Source organism: Haliotis rubra, unplaced genomic scaffold, assembly GCF_003918875.1.
Source record: "Haliotis rubra isolate DU_JTF1 unplaced genomic scaffold, ASM391887v1 Scf401, whole genome shotgun sequence".
Classification (NCBI taxonomy): Eukaryota; Metazoa; Mollusca; class Gastropoda; order Lepetellida; family Haliotidae; genus Haliotis; species Haliotis rubra.
Window position 1 is genome coordinate 458,497 of NW_025767082.1, and position 18,367 is coordinate 476,863.

The 18,367-nt window shown below is 39.6% G+C and overlaps 1 protein-coding gene and 1 long non-coding RNA gene across 2 annotated transcripts in view; both read right to left on the reverse strand.

Annotated features, from left to right (window-relative positions):
• Positions 1-18,367, reverse strand: part of LOC124287579 (potassium voltage-gated channel subfamily KQT member 1-like) — a 137,506-nt gene that overhangs the window by 13,567 nt on the left and 105,572 nt on the right. The window lies entirely within an intron of this gene.
• LOC124287580 lies at positions 246-16,586 on the reverse strand. Its single transcript, XR_006901285.1, has 3 exons — positions 16,575-16,586; positions 11,312-11,314; positions 246-355 (listed from the first exon to the last, which is right to left on the reverse strand). It is a non-coding gene; the product is annotated as an uncharacterized LOC124287580 (long non-coding RNA).

The window sequence follows — 18,367 nt, forward strand, 5'->3', positions numbered from 1 at the left end:
TATGATGGTTAACAGTTAGCACCCACCTTACCCTATTCACGACCTGTGACACCTCTTCATACCTGTCACGTGCATAGCTGACCTACACTGACAAAACGTTGACCTTTATGACCCAACACTGCCGCTGTTACAGGTCATTGGCTCCCTCCCTCTGCAAGCCGTCTGCGTTCTGCTGTTTATTTTGTTGACAGTTACATAGACAGATTCTTTAATACAAATGCATAAAATCGGTGATTTACAATGTGATTAGGTTGTCTGACAAAACATCCACTTGCACAGTTTGAGATCGATTGGATCATTGGATGAAGAGATATTTACAAAAACGGGTCCACATGCATTTAATGCCAAACTATAGCTCCAAGTTCCTGTCTGACAGGAGCTTCCTCACGCTCCACTGCATTAGCTCCAACCTAGTGACTTCCATTCCAGACTATGCTTTGAAAAACACTATAAAAAGGTCTTGATTAAATATTAAAAAAACTTAAGATAAAAAGTTTCTATAATGTCTTATAGCTGCTCAAAGTTGTATGGCAGTGGTAGCTAAATCTGATTTGAATGAGATTGCCAGTCGTATTGAGAAGTGCAGAAATGTGCATGTGAATATGAATTGTTATTAAACTATTGTGTCTGCCGATATGGGCAATATTGCCAACCCCGCATCACACACATTTAAACTACCGGTACATATTTATTCGGCAATTTTCCAGATGACACATTGATGAAGGTAATATACATGAATTCCTTAAAGGTTGTGGACATGCTCAGAGAACCCAAATCAATATACATCAATATAGTGAGGCATGTTTTTTGCTAATACAATATACCTATTACATATTAGATTTCACTTTGATACAAAATAATGGCAGAGTATCAGGATAAATTGATAAATAAGATATGGCTGCCATGGCGACAGTGACCTGAATAATATCAATTTTCTGGGTGTGATCTGAGGATGTTTCAGGACTGTAACCAATCTCTGTTTCCAGTCACACTCCTCCCCCAAGCATAAACTAATGACTGTAACATATCCTTAGAACAGTCATATTTTATTTCTTGAGAGTGTTTTTTTTCTCATTATCAAAATTCCTTCTATTTGTATTTTTCACACAAACAATTTTCACTGCTGTCACTATTACATCTGAGAAATATTATTCTTACTTATTCCACAGCCGTATTACATGTTCAGTCACAGTGACAGCCATTAATCTGATACATCACATCAGACGACACAATAGGGCGAGTGGTCTGGGAATTATTTGAAAATGTCAAAAAGGATTTATACTGTCCACTATGAAAGTGTTTTCCGGAAATAAAAGGCCTGTTCATCCTGTGTAACCATGTATCCTCCAGTGTACAGAAGACTGATGTTGTCCAACACATAGCCACTACAACATGCCTCTGATTATACATGGACATTACAGCCGATTATCTTTGGGGTTCTATTTGTTGTTCACTCAGCAATATTCCAGCTGTATGGCACATGTTAACAGTGACTGAAATCTTCTTTGATCTCAGTGAGAATCATGTAAACATATTACACACAGGCATTACTTAATTATAACAATATGTTCCATCAATATTCAGTTGGTTTTACACCATTACCAATATTTCACCAATATCAGACTTTAGGCACTAAAAATAGGCATCACACATTATACAATTGTGAGAATCGAACCTAGTCCGTCTTCATAATAGGTAACCACTTTAATTCCCAGACTACTCACCTCCCAACAGGCTTCATAACTCACCAAGGTTAACAACACCTTTTGATTAAAACCGAAGGTATTAAAATAACCAAAACAATTTTGGAAAAAAGGTAAATGAGAAAATGTTGCAAATACCAAATTATTTCTGGAGACACTCTCAGTGATGATTGTGAGGGTACCCCCCAACAGCTGGAGGGAGGGGGAGGCAGAATGATGCATCAGGCTATTACTGTAGCTAAATTACATGTATAATGGACGACCACCTTCAGTGTCAAATTGTCCTGTTCTACACACGTGGTGTTTAACGGAGTGATTGCAAATTTTAAACATATTTAGATTCAATCTATTTTCCCAAAGTGTTTCTGTTGTAAACTTGTTTACATAAATCAAAGATCCATCATCAAAAACAGGGGGTAAACCACAGGAAATGGAACTGCCGAAATGTGTAATTCACTTTCCCTAACGTATGATTCATCTTGATGCAGCCGTGAAGCCTGCCACATCAATAGCTCCTCTGTCTTCTCCGTTTATCAATAATCACACGACAGAATCAGTCAGCTGATCTACTCAGGGAAGATCGTCTCCGGCTAATATCTGCCAGGGAGGGGTTCAAGATCGAGTCAGATTCAACGGGATCTGATCAGGCCGGAAATACAGGATTCTCCAAAGAGCTTGCTTCAATTACACGAGTAATGATGATATACGCTAATCAAGTACGACAGGTGTATGTTGGCATGTGAGAGATATTCGAACTGGCGGAACTTTGACAACTGCCATCACTGACAGAATCACAGGGAATGACATACAAGAGGACAGCAATACTGTAGCACACCTGGATAGAAACACAACAGATGTCATACAAGAGGACGGTAATATTGGAGTTCACCTGGACAGAATAACACTATCAGACATAAATGCAGAAGAGGTCCTGGTTGTACACTTGCACTGATCTACCGCCATGGCTGTGCTAAGAACAATACACAAGTACAGAGTGAGTCCTCTCTAAAACTCCATGGTATATAACACGAGAATGATGGCTGACCGGGATTTGGCTTCATGTCTACGCACTCTGATGGTATGGAATGATTGTCATGCTTACAGTCACTGGTTTGTCTGGTCCAAAAGCCATGGCACTCTGATGGTATGGATGTATGGTTTGTCTGGTCCAAATATCATTGCGCTCTGACGGTATGGATTCATGGTTTGTCTGGTCCAAATATCATTGTACTCTGATGGTATGGATTCATGGTTTGTCTGGTCTAAATATCATTGCACTCTGATGGTATGGATTTATGGTTTGTCTGGTCTAAATATCATTGTACTCTGATGGTATGGATTTATGGTTTGTCTGGACTAAATATCATTGCGCTCTGATGGTATGGATTTATGGTTTGTCTGGTCTAAATATCATTGCGCTCTGATGGTATGGATTCATGGTTTGTCTGGTCTAAATATCATTGCGCTCTGACGGTATGGATTCATGGTTTGTCTGGTCTAAATATCATTGTACTCTGATGGTATGGATTTATGGTTTGTTTGGTCTAAATATCATTGCGCTCTGATGGTATGGATTTATGGTTTGTCTGGTCTAAATATCATTGCACTCTGATGGTATGGATTCATGGTTTGTCTGGTCCAAATATCATTGTAGCTCTGATGGTATGGATTCATGGTTTGTCTGGTCCAAATATCATTGTACTCTGATGGTATGGATTCATGGTTTGTCTGGTTCAAATATCATTGCGCTCTGATGGTATGGATTCATGGTTTGTCTGGTCTAAATATCATTGTACTCTGATGGTATGGATTTATGGTTTGTCTGGTCCAAATATCATTGTACTCTGATGGTATGGATTCATGGTTTGTCTGGTCCAAATATCATTGTACTCTGATGGTATGGATTTATGGTTTGTCTGGTCCAAATATCATTGTACTCTGATGGTATGGATTCATGGTTTGTCTGGTCCAAATATCATTGTACTCTGATGGTATGGATTCATGGTTTGTCTGGTCCAAATATCATTGTACTCATTGTACTCTGATGGTATGGATTCATGGTTTCTCTGGTCCAAATATCATTGTACTTTGATGGTATGGATGTATGGTTTGTCTGGTCCAAATATCATTGTACTCTGATGGTATGGATTCATGGTTTGTCTGGTCCAAATATCATTGCACTCTGATGGTATGGATTCATGGTTTGTCTGGTCCAAATATCATTGCACTCTGATGGTATGGATTCATGGTTTGTCTGGTCCAAATATCATTGTACTCTGATGGTATGGATTCATGGTCTCTGGTCCAAATATCATGTACTTGATGGTATGGTTTGTCTGGTCCAAATATCATTGCACTCTGATGGTATGGATTCATGGTTTGTCTGGTCCAAATATCATTGTACTCTGATGGTATGGATTCATGGTTTGTCTGGTCTAAATATCATTGTACTCTGATGGTATGGATTCATGGTTTGTCTGGTCCAAATATCATTGTACTCTGATGGTATGGATTCATGGTTTGTCTGGTCCAAATATCATTGCACTCTGATGGTATGGATTCATGGTTTGTCTGGTCCAAATATCATTGTACTCTGATGGTATGGATTCATGGTTTGTCTGGTCCAAATATCATTGTACTCTGATGGTATGGATTCATGGTTTGTCTGGTCCAAATATCATTGCACTCTGATGGTATGGATTCATGGCACTCTGATGGTATGGTCTGGTCCAAATATCATTGTACTCTGATGGTATGGATTCATGGTTTGTCTGGTCCAAATATCATTGTACTCTGATGGTATGGATTCATGGTTTGTCTGGTCCAAATATCATTGTACTCTACTCTGATGGTATGGATGGATTCATGGTTTGTCTGGTCAAATATCATTGTACTCTGATGGTATGGATTCATGGTTTGTCTGGTCCAAATATCATTGTACTCTGATGGTATGGATTCATGGTTTGTCTGGTCTCAAATATCATTGTACTCTGATGGTATGGATTCATGGTTTGTCTGGTCCAAATATCATTGTACTCTGATGGTATGGATTCATGGTTTGTCTGGTCCAAATATCATTGCACTCTGATGGTATGGATTCATGGTTTGTCTGGTCAAATATCATTGGTATGGATTCATGGATTCTGATGGTATGGATGGTCTGTCTGGTCTAAATATCATTGCACTCTGATGGTATGGATTCATGGTTTGTCTGGTCCAAATATCATTGCACTCTGATGGTATGGATTCATGGTTTGTCTGGTCCAAATATCATTGCACTCTGATGGTATGGATTCATGGTTTGTCTGGTCCAAATATCATTGTACTCTGATGGTATGGATTCATGGTTTGTCTGGTCCAAATATCATTGTACTCTGATGGTATGGTATGGTTTGTCTGGGATGGGTATGGATTCATGGTTTGTCTGGTCTAAATATCATTGCACTCTGATGGTATGGATTCATGGTTTGTCTGGTCTAAATATCATTGCACTCTGATGGTATGGATTCATGGTTTGTCTGGTCCAAATATCATTGCACTCTGATGGTATGGATTCATGGTTTGTCTGGTCCAAATATCATTGCACTCTGATGGTATGGATTCATGGTTTGTCTGGTCCAAATATCATTGCACTCTGATGGTATGGATTCATGGTTTGTCTGGTCCAAATATCATTGCACTCTGATGGTATGGATTCATGGTTTGTCTGGTCCAAATATCATTGCACTCTGATGGTATGGATTCATGGTTTGTCTGGTCCAAATATCATTGCGCTCTGATGGTATGGATTCATGGTTTGTCTGGTCCAAATATCATTGCACTCTGATGGTATGGATTCATGGTTTGTCTGGTCCAAATATCATTGCGCTCTGATGGTATGGATTCATGGTTTTTGTCTGGTCCAAATATCATTGCACTCTGATGGTATGGATTCATGGTTTGTCTGGTCCAAATATCATTGCACTCTGATGGTATGGATTCATGGTTTGTCTGGTCCAAATATCATTGCACTCTGATGGTATGGATTCATGGTTTGTCTGGTCCAAATATCATTGCACTCTGATGGTATGGATTCATGGTTTGTCTTATGGATTCATGGTTTGTCTGGTCCAAATATCATTGCACTCTGATGGTATGGATTCATGGTTTGTCTGGTCCAAATATCATTGTACTCTGATGGTATGGATTCATGGTGATGATTTCACTGTTTGTTCCTACTGTTCTTGGAGCTCAAAATGAAACGAGTTGATGTTTCTAACTCTCGTGTGTAAACCCCATTTCTGGTGTCCCCCGCCGTGATATTGCTGGAATATTGCTAATAGCGGCGTAAAAACTATATTCACTCACTCTAACTCTTGTGAAACCAACAGGCATGAGAATAATGAAAGCATACCGAAGGTCATACTTAGGGGTAATCATATCCTGGCTTACATGACGCTCCATCCATGTGTAAATCTGTCTGTAATGGATGGACATGTTTGTCAGATGAGGAACTGTGATGTAAAATGTGCCACTACCTGTACAGCAGGTAATATATACCTCAACATGGTCATATCAGCTATGTAATCGTGATTCTCATGAGAAAGGCAATCATATTCTGCAAAACACAGTCGTACCCTGTTAACCTGGATTCTGATAGTGATGCCTCTATGATCTGTAATTTGGTTTCTGGAACCAGCTAGTAATTAGCTGCAATCTGCACAGAAGAATGATTCACTCATCCATAAAGCCATCTGAGGCGTCATCAGGACCAAACAAGTCAGTCGGTCGCGGCAGAAGCTTCTTGATCACATGACAATCAACCCCACACGTCACTTGTTTGTAAAAATGCTTGTCAAATTACATTCAATACAAAATTCAGTTTAATTAGTGTTCCTTCTGTGCAAATGCAACCAGCTCAATTTGAATTAAGCCTTTCATTATTGGCAAGTTGAGAAAATCTTTTAGTTTCTGAAGGGATATTAATCATGAAGTGTATCTGATACCAACACAACAAGGGCATTGACGACATCAGATTTTGATTGGCTACAACACTTCGATCAACAGATGTAGTCATGTGGACTTTTACTGATTTTACCGTTTGACAATGCTATTTGTCACAACTGCTCATGGTTGAAATTAACCAGAAATCTGATATGGGCTTCATATGGTGTTCCCATGTCAGGAATCAAACCTGGATCCTTGGCATCGTGAGTGAACGCTGGAATCATAATGCTACCCAACTCTCCCTTATACCTATCAGAACAATTTAAAATTCTAGCTGTATCTCACACAAAAATATGTTTTTGGGTGTACATTGTACACACTGAATTGGATTTGTGTTTTTAGACAAGTGCACATTACACAGAAGAATGCAGATTAACTATTAATCTAGGGCATTATTCTGTCCTTGTTGCAGGCACTCTTATCACTGTGCCTGCAATGTTCAATTACATCACAGCACTTGTGCTGTTGACATTTACAACAATACTTGTGGTATGACAGCCAGTGCATGCTCCTACAGGTTAACATTATAATCAATATCCATGCACTGTCGCTAGGGGGCCAGCCTCTCGTGCTCACACCACACATGCATCCTCCTGTCGTTGCAATGGAAACTTGGCAACAGTTTCATCAACAGCTTCGGGATTTATCTATACCTGCTCACAGACCAGTATTCAACCTCAAGTCATCAGCTGAAATTCCGTAATTAAAATTCAAATGTTCCTACTTCATGTTAATATAATTGAAGCTAATGTAATGCAAGCTTGTCTTGTACTTCACTCATCTCAGGACCAAAAGAAATGTTTAGCAATACTCAAGTCCTATCATGGACAGGAAGAAGTTTTAAATACCAAATTTTACATAAACTAATGTAAGCCAGTGAACAAATTTAAAAGAACTTTTAAATTAAAAAAAATAGTTATTTAAAAAATGCTGCTTTTGAACAAAAAAACAGTTCAAGTGCTCATCCCTGATTTAATTATTTGGCACTAAACTTTCATTTGCAGTTGTGATGTGAATCAGTGGATCAATATTTTAGTGGGATTTGCATATTTTCCCTGCTTTTAATGCAACATGGTTTGTAACCAAAATTATATAGAGAATAAGTGGTTTTATGCTTTGAAGAGTATTTCAGTTACCTATGCGGTGCTGTGTCATCTGATTGTGGGTGTATTTCACTTTACGAAACATAATCATGGCTTTATTTCACTTTACTGAAACACAATCATGGCTGTACATAACTTTGCTGAAATATATTAATCAGTTATCAGTTTGTTAAATGAATCACAGCAATAGCTTTGACACCATAATCACACCTAGGATTTGAACAAAGGAGATCCTGTGTTGACAAGGGGAGGCAATCCCTAGGTCATATTAATTATTGGGTACACTTCATTATCAGTCCATAGCATTATCAGGCTTCACAATATTTGATTATTGCTTGTTTCAGACATTTCTTGACAAATTACCAATTCTATTACAAATATGTCACATTTTCCCATCCCATTCCATTTGTGTGAATGTATATAATATTTTTGTAATTCAAATCATAAACTAACTTGACACTACTCAGGTATTAACAACTTATGTAAAAATATGTGTTATCTTTATCAGCAGTGGTAGATGTTTTCATGCAAACGAATGCCATGTTTCCGTGAGAAGGTTACAGGATTGGCAATTCTTTCTGGTGAGCAAAGCAACAGTTGGCAATCTGTTGTTTGTGTACATACAGGAATAACACCTTCCCTCTCTGTTTAGGCTTGTGAACACTCATCAGAGTCTGTACTGTACAGAACAGTGGCCTACATCTAGTGTAAGATACACACAGAATGCTGTATCCAAATGAACTGGTTTGGCAATACAGCACTGTAAACACTGGTCTCCTCACCACTTATAACAGTAGTAAACACTGGTCTCCTCACCACTTATAACAGTAGTAAACACTGGTCTCCTCACCACTTATAACAGTAGTAAACACTGGTCTCCTCACCACTTATAACAGTAGTAAACACTGGTCTCCTCACCACTTATAACAGTAGTAAACACTGGTCTCCTCACCACTTATAACAGTAGTAAACACTGGTCTCCTCTCACCACTTATAACAGTAGTAAACACTGGTCTCCTCACCCACTTATAACAGTAGTAAACACTGGTCTCCTCACCACTTATAACAGTAGTAAACACTGGTCTCCTCACCACTTATAACAGTAGTAAACACTGGTCTCCTCACCACTTATAACAGTAGTAAACACTGGTCTCCTCACCACTTATAACAGTAGTAAACACTGGTCTCCTCACCACTTATAACAGTAGTAAACACTGGTCCCCTCACCACTTATAACAGTAGTAAACACTGGTCTCCTCACCACTTATAACAGTAGTAAACACTGGTCTCCTCACCACTTATAACAGTAGTAAACACTGGTCTCCTCACCACTTATAAAAGTAGTAAACGCTGGTCTCCTCACCACTTATTAAAGTAGTAAACACTGGTCTCCTCACCACTTATAACAGTAGTAAACACTGGTCTCCTCACCACTTATAACAGTAGTAAACACTGGTCTCCTCACCACTTATAACAGTAGTAAACACTGGTCTCCTCACCACTTATAACAGTAGTAAACACTGGTCTCCTCACCACTTATAACAGTAGTAAACACTGGTCTCCTCACCACTTATAACAGTAGTAAACACTGGTCTCCTCACCGCTTATAACAGTAGTAAACACTGGTCTCCTCACAACTTATAACAGTAGTTCAGTATCATTAATATAGTTATTTCTACAATAATTACTTGTTTTGTCCTTCCTCAGCTAATCCAAATAGAGGTGAGAGGTTAAAGGAGTATTGTATGTGTGAAAATAAAGAAAAAGAATCCTTCTTGGTTGAGTTCATTTATTCTTTGGTGTTCAAACACACTGAAGGTCCATTGCTCCAATTCCTTTCCAAAAGTCAAGCAATTTCTTTCTTAATACTAACAGATTAACTGAAACAAAATAAAAGGTGATTTTGAGTTAAATTACTCAAGAAAAAATACTAAAGAAAATGATAGAAATTAGACCTACTAAAAAAACCAACTCAAAGAAATAGAATTTACTGAAAAATTACAAATGATAAATTCTAAAAATTGCTTTATAACACTTAAAGAAAGATAAAGACATTTACTAAGTATATGAAATTGATTTCCTACCATTATTTTTTGGGTAATGTAGTCCTTGGCTTCTCATCTAAGTGTGCTGCATACTCAGGCAAGCACATGGTCCCAAACCAGTCTAAACTAGAGTAACCCACCCCTGGTTATAGAGTTACTAGCCCCTTGATATAAAGTCTAACAGAAACTGAGTAGAAACAGAGATGTGAGTTCAAACCCAGAAGTGGAAAACAAAATTTTGGCAAATTAATATTTTACCAAAGTAAAAATTTGAGAAAAACAAAACTAAAATTAAAACAGAAAATAAAATTTACCAATGATAAAATAAAACAACTTTGGCCATTACATACCGGCCCACAAATTGGGAATTTGGGTGAGCAATTTTCTCAAAACTACATGAAAATGGTCAAAGTTACAGGAAACATTCATACATGATTGATAAACTCCTCTTAAATGCTCAGGAAAGTAGATATAATAAAACACAAATTACAGTTCATGATTGATTTCTTCTTTCCTGAAATAAAGGATCGTGCAGTTTCTTATAATTTCTCATATTCTCAGGTTTCTTCAATTTTCAAGTTTCTGATCACAGTTCATCTGCTTCCAGTACAGTACAGAGTTTTGTAATGGGTCGAAGAACCGTCCCATTCTTAGTTTTCACTTCTGCAATTCGAACCATCCCTTCTTGTCACACTTAACATTTATTACCTTTCCAAGGGCCCAAGCATGACGGGGGTTGGTTGTCAATCACAAGCACAATATCACCTGTACTTGTATTTCTTTTTATTTTACACCACTTTTGTCTTTCTTGTAGTAGTGGGAGATATTCCCCACCCATCTTTTTCAAAACTGGTCGTGAGATACTGTACCTGCCGCCAGCGGTTTCTCAGCACATTGTCATCTTCATAGAATTGTCCGGGTGGGCACATTTGACTCTTGTGCAGGAGCAGAAAATGGTTAGGCGTTAGGCCTAGGTCACTCGAGGTGGTCAGAGTTCTTTGTGATTGGTGCGTCCATTGAGTATGGACTCAATCTCACAGAATAGTGTCATCAAACACTCGTCGTCGAGATGATTCATCTGCTGATCCATCAATGAATACAGGATTTTCCTGATTGACCGAATGATCCTTTCCCATATTCCGCCATGATGCGAGAGGCATACGGAGGATTGAATTTCCACTCTATGTTCTGTTGAAGCAGGGTTTTTTAATTTTCGACTGGTTCCAATCTTCTATCGCCTCTCTCATTACTCTCTCAGCGCCAACAAGATTCGTTCCATTGTCTGACAGAATGACTTTTGCTGGGCCTCTTCTAGCTACAAATCGCCGAATCGCATTAATGCAGGAGTCCGTGTCTAGTGAATGAAGCGATTTCAAGTGCACAGCACGACTAGTCAGGCATGTGAAGATAACACCGTACCGTTTTACAGCTGCCGTCCTCGTTTGACTTGGAACGGTCGAGAAGTAGTCCATACCTACTTTAGTAAAGGGAGGATCTCCTGGGATTAGGCGGTCTGCGGCAGGTCAAGCCATCTTCTGAATCTGGGTCACAGCCTTGTATTTCCGGCACAGCACGCACTTTGGCGTGATGCTCTTCAAAAGCACTGATGCACCTGGGATCCAGTAGTTCTGTCTCAATGTAGCTAGCATTGCTGTTTTACCCAGTGACCAGTTAATCTGTGGACATATTCTAGGATCAATCTTGCCAGTGGAGAGGTTTTTGGGATAATCACAGGATGTTTGGCGTTGTATTGCAGTTGAGCTCTCTCTAGTCTGCCGCCAACACGTAGAATGCCTTCATCAAGTATTGGGTCCAACTTGAACAAAGTGCTTGTCTTTGGCATGGATTTCAATCCAGTCCCATCTGATTTCCTCCGTTTCAGGCAAGTAATCTCTTCTCCATAAGTTTGTCTTTGTACATAGGAGATTACTGACCTCTCTGCTTCTTCGAGAATGTCTCTCGACATGTTCAGTTCCAATTTCACAGGCTTGCTTCCTTTTCTCATGTTTATCTTGTTTCTCAGGTGGTTTCGGAAGATGATGAAGTGGGCAGTAACTCTTTTCAACTTGGTCCAATCTGAAAAGTATGTCAAGAGGTTGTTCATTGTTTGGTCTTCTGATCTTGATTTTACTACACAGTGAACTCTTGGTTTCTTGATTTCTGGATCTTCACCCGAAAGTTCAGTTTGAATTTCTTCTTTTCGGCCACATGTTTTTCTGATTGCCATAGAAACTCAGGTCCTTTTATCCATATCTCACTTGACAGGAATTTAGTCATTGTTGCTCCCCTTGATGCTATATCTGCTGGGTTGAGTTTGGTATTGACAAAGCGCCATTGTTCTGGGTTGAAGCTTCTCTGATGGTGGTGACTCTGTTCACCACGAATGTGTGGAACCGTGTCGTCTCATTTCTGATATATCGGATGACCGACATACTATCTGTCAAAATACTGTTTCTGCAATAGGGTACTGAAGATCATGTTCTATCAGTTTGCTCATCCGTGCAGCAGCGGTAGCAGCTGTTAACTCCATTCGCTGGCACTGTTACCTTTGCTAGTGGGGCAACCCTGGACTTGGCCAAGACGAATGAGCAATAAACTTCATTTTTATCATTCTCAAGATGTAGATATGCAGCGACTCCATAACCAGCATCGCTTGCATCCGAGAATAAATGTAACCGACAATTGGTAATGATTCCAAAGTTCTGTGGCTTGTAGCAGCGGTCAATGTTCAGTTTCTCAATCTGGGGTAAGTCGTTCAACCATCTCTCCCACTTTATCAACAGTTGATTTGGAATGGGCTCATCCCATGATAGTTTTTCTTTGCAAAGAGCTTGCAGGAGTTGTTTAGCAGGAAGAATGACTGGAGCTGCAAATCCTAAAGGGTCATAGACACTGCTAGTTACTGAAAGGATTCCTCTCTTAGTCTTTGAATGATTCTTCACCTGGATCTTGAAGCTGAGCTTGTCATCTTCCATAATCCAATATGTGCCCAGTGCACGCTCGCATGGCAAGTCATCATGTTCTAGGTCTAGACTCTTTATATGACTTGATCTGTTCTCTTCTTGGATAGACTCAATGACTTTGCGGCTATTACTGACCCATTTTGCAATGTGAAATCCTCCTTGGCTACACAAGTCTGTGATACCTTTGACCTGTTCTATGGCAGAAGCATCTGATTCAGTGGAGGAAGGCAGTCATCGACGTAGAAGTTGTCACTAATCATGTTGGCAATGTCTGACTCAAACCTGTCTCGATTGTCTTCTGCAGTTTTCCTTAATGCATAGCTTGCACAACTGGAAGAGGAGACTGTACCAAATAGGTGAACTCTCATTCTGTAGACTTCTGGTTTCTGGTTGTAGTCACTGTTGTTCCACCAATAGAATCTCTGGAAATCTTTGTCTTCCTTATGAACATTTACCTGGTAATACATGGCTTCCACGTCACCAATGATAGCAACTGGGCCTTGGCGAAATTTAATTAGGGCGCCGGTAAGATTGTTCGTGAGATCTGGCCCTTGGAGAAGGACATCATTTAGTGAAACACCCTGGTATTTAAGCACAATCGAACACCACCGGATTTTGTCTGGTTTTTGCGTGGGTGGTATACCCCATGATGAGGTATAAACCAAGTCTTTCCTTTTGGGCCTTGTAATTCCTCTTCAGGTACTTTCTCAGCATAGCCTTTGCTGACCACTTTCATCATGAACTCACTATAGTCTCTGTAGAATTGAGTATTCTTCTCAAACTTCTTTCTCAAACTGTTCAATCTTTTCAGTGCATAGTCATGGTTGTCCGGCATCTCAATGTTCTCATTTCTAAATGGGAGCTGAATGTGGTAGTGACCATCTTTCATCTCACACAGAGTTTTCTACTTTCTTCAGGAACAATTTGTCCTCTTGCGACATTTCTTTTCTATCTTCTACACCCTTCTCAGGAAACTCAATGTTCATGTTTTGTCTCACAAGCTGGTCAAGCTCTCTCATATTCTCTGCTTCCTTTATCTTAATTACATCTGTTCTCATGACTGTTAGTCCACAGTTTCCATGTTCACTTTCTGAATTCCTGGCGACGTTCCATAAGATCCATCGAGGCGGGTTTTGTAGCATGTGGTGTGCCTTGTTCTCGGTCCGGACCTGCTGTGGCGTGTAGGCATCAGGTACATTGTTCCCAATGAGTAACTCTATGCTGCAGTCCAACTGCGGTATGTCAATGTTTCTCAGATGTGGATACTGTGATATGTCATCTGATGTAGGTATGTGTGACCTTGACACGGAAGATTGTCCTTTGTGTAAAGTGTTGGCATCTGAATCTCATTCTCAAGATTAACTATACTGTAGGCAATATTTACCTCACAACTGTTCACTGCAGCATAATATTTTTTCCTCACAACTGTTCATACATACACTTTTCCAATAGCTAACTGTTAACATGGTCATAAATCATGTTCACCATGCAACTATATAGCTGTATGGTTGTGTCAGTCTGATTAACCCACTATAACAAGCAGTCATGTCACAAAGATTTTCTAAGGTGCCGACCCGTGAAGATCCGGGGTAAAATAGGTCTTCAGCAACCCATGCTTGCCACAAAAGGCGACTTTGCTTGTCGCAAGAGGCGACTAGCGGGATCGTGTGGTCAGGCTCGCTGACTTGGTTGACACATGTCATCGTATCCCAAATGCGCAGTACGATGCTCATGCTGTTGATCACTGGATTGTCTGGTCCAGACTCGATTATTTACAGACCACCGCCATATAGCTGGAATATTGCTGAGTGTGGTGTAAAACTAAACTCACTCACTCTAAGGTGCCCTGAGGCCAAGTGGATCCAGTCATCTAAGACACTGTAATTTGCTGATTGGATTCTGAGTTTGAATCCCAGCTCGTCAGTACCATACCAATAGTAAGCATCTGACACTTGCATCACTTCAGGCTAACACACACTGATTAAAACGGGGACATTGTGAAGCAGTGCTAAACCCAAGAACCTCACTCACTCAATCTAAGGTGCCCTAAATTGAACAACTTCGTCAGTTTTACAACCATAACAACATGTTATGTGGTGATGTCAACCTATTAACGACAAACAGGCTTTCTTGACATGATGGAACAAGAAAACACTGCAAATTGATTTTTCATTTACGTTGGAAGGTATAAAGGTCACCTCTGACATCGACAGTTAACGCTAATCCCCACTGATTTCAGTATGACACGGGGTATCACTTCTTGTCAGCTTGGAGCAACACCATGTCAGTGAGTGAGTGGAGGCAGGTATCTAAATCACTCTATCCTAGATGTGACATGATTGCATTTAGATATTATCATCACTTGTTACAAAATCGGGCTGTCTAGCTGATGGACAGGTCAAAATCCAAAGTAGTGCAACAACTGTGTACAAGACCCTGTGATTATGTTACAGACAAATTGTGTTAGGGCATTTTCATGATGTGTGAAAGTATTGATAGACATTATTCTGTCCTTAGAGGGACATTTTGGATGACAGACAATGTCTGAGAAAATGAGGGGCAGTGAGGTAGCCTAGTGGTTAAAGCATTGGCTCGTCACGCCGAAGACCTGAGTTCGATTCCCCACATGGGTACAATGTATGAAGCCCATTTCTGGTGTCCCCCGCCGTGATATTGCTGGAACATTGCTAAAAGCAGCGTAAAACTCACTCACTCACTCTGAGAAATTGAAGTGATCTCGGTGGAATCTTGAACACTCCAATAGGCGGATCCAGGAGAAGGGGGCTGCACATAAATCATCAAGTCCAAAGGACTTTGAACATATCTGCAAAAGACGCTGTGCCATGGGATCAACTCTGGTACAGGTAAACCAGGGTTGAATGCATAAATCACATCTGGGTTCTGACACACACAAACACAGTAAGTCATTCATGGTCATCTAGTTATCAAATCAGAGGATCAACTACAAATCAGAGGATCAACTAATTAACTTGATTAATTAGCAAGCAGGTAATTTAGATTTCTAATGGCAACATGGACAAATTTTTGGCACTAGTGTTTTTGTCAGAGTATTGATAGTAGTAGTAGTAATAGTAGTAGTAGCAGTAGCAGTAGCAGTAGCAACAGCAGGAGTAGTAGTAGCAGTAGGAGGAGGAGGAGGGGAGCATTGAAGACCAGGCCTCATCTATACTGAACAGTACGAAGTAACACAAGACCTTTAATGAGAACCAGTATGTTGTCAGTTCTGGGTATTTTTAAATTATGCATGAATTAGTTTCTGTGTGTGACTGCAGAAACTTCTCTCATGGAATAAGGCAAACAGAGCTGACCTCAGCTATTGTTTGCAAACAATGTTCCAGAACACTCCACACGCTGGCCCTTCAGTGTGAGGAAGAACCTGAACATGGGCATGCTCCTGTGTTGTGGTGGGGAAATCACACAAATGAACACTTAACTATTATCATTAAGTTCACTACTTAAAGATGTACTGAGGACATACATGACGGTACTGACAGACAAAGAAATACTCTGGTTCCACTCACCAGGTAGTAGTGCTTACTGCCTACACACAACTCCAAATATTGTGGGCACAACCTGATGGTTTTTGACAGGTGTTGTATTATGTATTTGTTTTCGTTCAATACCAAAGAACAAAAATAATATATTTTAGTTTCCTCCAAGCACAACTCACGTGAAATTTGCCTCCAGACAAAATTACTACCATATGTAAACAGAGCCCTGTCAGTGATGCACTGGGTTGTTGATCTCACACACACAGTTTTGGTACTGATCTATTCTCAGCTCATGATTTTTATCCATTGGTTCAAGCGTCTTGCAAACATAGAGTAATTAATTCATTGACAGTACCCCATTTATATCTATATTACAGTATATCTGAAACAATATTGCTGTGACCTTTCAAGACATGTGGGCATTCCTGTCATGAATGATACATGATACATGAAAGTTCATCAAGGAGGTAACCTTGTTTGAGCAAACCACAACCAGTGTTAGTTTGGCATAACAGTCTATCTAATGGGAAATCTGTTTGTCTTTACATTCAGTTCATATCAATGACATTTAGAAGTCCATCTGCACTGTTTTGTAGCCTCTCACCAAGCTTAGTAGCCTCAGCAACTGAGTAATTTGTGTACCGAGAATCAATGAAGTAACGACACAGGAGAGGTTTTTACATTAACTGAATACTTTCTGGGTGCAGGCTTCCAAAACAACTGGAGCATCATCAATTTCATTACATCCCTATTATTGAAAGACAATCCACACATGATTTTATTTGGAATTTAACAAATTACACACGTCTGAACGTCCATGTAGATACATGTTACCATGGCGATAGTACACTTTCAACTAAAAAGAAAGATCAATGAATGGACAAAGATTTGTATATGTGTGTCCATTAGCAGTAAATCAGTTTGATACATAATTACATATCTGCAGATACTGTTGGAAGGATGGTGTTTGTATTAAAAACATGGTACAAAGGGAGTTATCTTACATTCATGTAAAAAACTATAATTTCATTGGTCAGTGACGCTTTAACAAGTTTCCGTGTCACCCCTCCCAGGAGAAAAAATATTACCTGCTCCCAAAGTAACCGCCAAACTCTCCACCGAGAAGCTATGTCACTTACAATCGTATGATGTCATAATATGACGCATGCAGCACACAGAGTTTGAAAACCTTTCGATTAGCTGTTTTTGAGTTCACTATGTACACATTTATTTCCCCGACTTTCACTGCTGTCTTTAAACTATTTTATACTTTGAATCATTTGCGGACCCAAATTAAACATAATGAACCATTTCTACAGCAGTTTTAAGCTTGTCAGAATATGTCTCACTTATTTTAAAAATCCAGTTGAGAGGCAGGCGCCATTTGTTTATATGTCATACAGTTGGAAGCAAGCCTGTCGATCTTCCAAATAAAATAAAATGATATTTTGTACATTTAAAATGGCGGTAAGATAATTACGTTGTAAACTTCTCCCTCGGGTAATACGGTCTGATGTACCCCTTTTTGTAGCAGTGTTATCCCTCGCCAACCGGCTCGGGTGATACTGCTACAAGAAGGTGTATATCAGGCCATTTTACCCTCGAGAGAAGCACACAACTTACAATATATTGCTGGGTCCAGCAAATGTACCACCAAATCTCTGTCTCAAAGATTAACCATAACCCTCAACACTATCGAGGAAGGACTTTCTGACTATTCACAGAAAGTATTTGAGACAAGAGGAATATATGCCATGTGGATACTCAAAAACTCAAAAGATTTGCTTGAATTTTATAATCTCAGAAAAGGACGGTGTTCAGTTCTGCCAAAACATTTGAGAAACTTCAGGAAAAACTTCATTTGGGCATGGGCACCAATTGTGCTCATCTCCTTGCAGATCTGTTTCTTTATGCATATGAATCAGGATTTCTGCGTGGATTGGCAAAATGAAAACAAGGTAATCTGGCCAAACAGCCACAAACAGTCTCATGTTCTCTTCTCATCTCTTGACACACAACTGAGCCTCTATGATGTTGTCCAACAGTCACATACAG